The sequence below is a fragment of the Anticarsia gemmatalis genome, chromosome 6 (genome assembly GCF_050436995.1).
Source record: "Anticarsia gemmatalis isolate Benzon Research Colony breed Stoneville strain chromosome 6, ilAntGemm2 primary, whole genome shotgun sequence".
Classification (NCBI taxonomy): domain Eukaryota; kingdom Metazoa; phylum Arthropoda; class Insecta; order Lepidoptera; family Erebidae; genus Anticarsia; species Anticarsia gemmatalis.
The window spans coordinates 11,415,970-11,419,247 of NC_134750.1; the positions used below are offsets into that span (position 1 = coordinate 11,415,970).

The following is a 3,278-nucleotide window of genomic DNA, read 5'->3' on the forward strand; positions in this document are numbered from 1 at the left end:
CGCTACAAAAAGATTTATTAACTTCAATGAACAGTTTTTGCAACGTTTCTTTAACTTTATAGAGTTAACAGTTTATCTACCTCCGGAGATTGGAGAAGCATAGAATACATTAATAGCGTAAGTGCATGATTTTACCACTTTTCAAATAAGTATCAATTAAAATTTTGACAGTTTTTATTACATTTGCAGTCATTCTATCTACCAAATAGCCAAATATCTTTAAGCCGTAAAACTGGCTCTAGTTGTTTTCAAACAGTTAATACAATATGCATTTCCCTTGCCATTTAAACAATCCGCAAAATTCTAGTTCTATATCACATAGACTAAACACAGTTTAAAACGCTATTTCAAATTTAATTAGCCATTGTTCTAGCTTGTTAAACAAGGAGAACGGTTCCTTGCGAAGTGTTTTGATGACGTAAAGTATTAATATCTAGAACATCTGGATACTAATGAGAAAACGGCTCCAATTTCGCGCTTTGCAGATTATTTTAAAGGTACTGGTTTATCTTTAAAAATCGAAGACATTGGGCAATACATATCTGATGTGATCATCTGTAACACTATGTCCCATGATTAACTACAAGAAATTTATTTTTTAAGAAGTTTTCTTTTAAAAAGACAAAAAACAAACTTCAATATACTTCATTATTTCCACTGGCAGGTATGAGTTTGATGCCGGGACGAGGAGAAACTAAGACCTTGATTCCACCGTGTTGGACAAGTAGGTACGACCCGAAACCTTTGCACTCTTTCCAGTTTTTCCTTTTCAAGTTTCATTACGGTATTTTCTTGCTTGGTTAGTTTCTTTCTAACATACATATTATTATACCTTTGGCCAGTCATTGGGTTCTGAGATCTCAATTCTCAACTACTTGCATGAAAAGCAAATGCTTAAAAGAATCTTTTATAATAATTTTCATATTATTACTTTTCCATGTATCCGATCTAGAATCACTGCAATAAACCAACCCGCTGAACTACTTTTAATCACTTAAAAAAACGAATAAAACTCACTCAAACGTGAACCGTTACCTAGTTTTTAATTAAAATACGTACGATTTTAAATCGTTCCGATGTTTGCGAAAGTCCAATGTCCCTCACGTACTAACGCATTGGAACGAAAAATGTTATCTTTTTGGTCTATAACTAGGGAACCCGCCTGACTCTCCTCGGGCGCAACGTTTCAACCCCTATTTAAGGGCTTTTAGGGGTAGATATTTGAAATAACAATTAGTTTGCATCTAATCCCAAGTCTTCAACTATCTCTATTTTAAATTTCATCAAGATCGGTTCAGTAGTTTAGAAGTAAACGAGCAACAAACAGATACAATTTTGCATTTATAATATTTGTATGGGAATTTTTTTTCAACGAAATTTCCACGTAAGCATGTTTGGGGTCGTGTTTTGGAACGTGCGCGCATTTTTGAATAATAACACGATTATGCGTTTGGAATATTGAAGGGGCATTATACCTTCGTAATGGTTTTTCCGATGTATGGTGAATATGGTAAAAGGATGCGAAGTTTGGGGCATAGCTGAAAAGTTTTAGGTGAAACTCTTTTATAGAAAATGCTATTATGCTTCAATTATAGTCCAGACTTGGTAAGCCCAAGTCTGGACTATACTGGTTTAGGGACACTAAAACCCTTAATTAAATGATGATGAAATGCTTCATCTGCAGTCGTAACGAGTTCGGAAAATTAAAACAGTCCAAAAAAGCTACTACAGGTAATACTAATAAATGGAACAAGTAAACTGAAATAAGCGCCTAGTGGAAACTTTACAGCAATACGCATTCAGCAAGTAATACTTATTATATGAGAGAGTACTTTTTAATTTTATTTCCATAGCAAACTCAGTTAAGTGATATACTTACCTAACTTTAAGAAAATATTTGTATATTTTCTTTCAGCTGCCCTTCAAATACAGAAATAGACAATACAGAATACAATACATCCGCTAATTTCGAGGCGGCATTATATTCCATCGCAACAAACAGTAGCAGTCCGATAAATTCCTCTTGACATCGTAAAAGCTATAATAAAACGAGTCCTCTCCGTTTTGAGTCGCGAGGCTCTCCCTAATAATAATACTCGCAGTAAGCATCCCAAAAACCAGTGATGTGCATACCGCTTTCCTTAAAATTGGGATCTTGCAAAATATAGCTATTATTTTTCAGAAAAATATCAAATGATTTTTCGACACCATATTATTATATAATGTTGATAAAACTAGGTTTGTGCTTTTTAAAAAACCTGTAGCGCGATTTCCTACACTAGGTAGGTACTATTAAGTATAGAGTATTTGAAATTCAAAATCTACTGAAACCATTGGTTCTTATGGCTTGCGCTAGTGGCGCCGTAAAAAATAGCCTGCCAATATTCCATGCAATTAATGACGTAATTGTACAAAAATATTTCAGAGACTGTAATCAGTCGACAAATCGGTAGAATTTGTAGTTTACGTAAAGAACCTAAACAAACAACAAAAAGAGATGTCTGAATATGCTATAAATAATCCAAAAACTATACACGTGACCGCTATTTTTGGGTGACGATGAAGCCGATATTCAACAATGGACAATATGGACATAGGATATTCAAATCTGGTAAGAATCTGTATTCAAATCACATCGGGGTCACCAAAACGAAGGATCGAGGCGTTCGTTCTTCGAAAAGGGATCTTCATGACAGGGATCGCACCTCGCCCGTCAGTCAGATTGTTAGTGAGAAATATTTATTAGGTGCTAGGAACCCCATCTACACGCAAGAACAAAAAGATCATGATGTATTTATTCTCGTTTAAAATTTGCAGTATTTACGCCGAAAATGTGATTCATAAAGCATAAAACATGTGACAATAATGACATTAAATTCGAAAATAACGTATAAATTACTACCAAACGTGAAACCTGTCGTTTTATTTCGTGGAATTTATGTAAGCGTATGAGAACTGGTACAATACGTAGCTACGTTTTTGTGTCGACATCTGTTTGTGACACGTTAATGTCTCCCGTTAATTTGTGACTTCCCGTGCAAAAATCCCGGCACGTTACGTCACTATCCACAACTGTCTGTTAAGCCCATGACACCGCTTGGATAACCACCAAATTACGTCGAATTCTTTTGTTGTCGAATGAATAGTGTTGAGACAGCGATAGACACTGTTATTTCCCCTTTTTGTTTGGCTCGGATCCGTTGGCAAGATAAATTACTTACGATTTTAAGCTATTGTGGGAAATTTTAAGGTTCGTGATTTTTTTGTGTTTACAACTT

At 34.9% G+C, this 3,278-nt stretch overlaps 1 long non-coding RNA gene across 1 annotated transcript; it reads right to left on the reverse strand.

Moving 5' to 3' along the window:
* Positions 1 to 568: 568 nt before the first annotated feature.
* LOC142973912 (uncharacterized) lies at positions 569 to 1,100 on the reverse strand. The gene is made up of 2 exons (XR_012959533.1): positions 1,060 to 1,100; positions 569 to 957 (listed from the first exon to the last, which is right to left on the reverse strand). It is a non-coding gene; the product is annotated as an uncharacterized LOC142973912 (long non-coding RNA).
* Between the last annotated feature and the right edge of the window lie 2,178 nt (positions 1,101 to 3,278).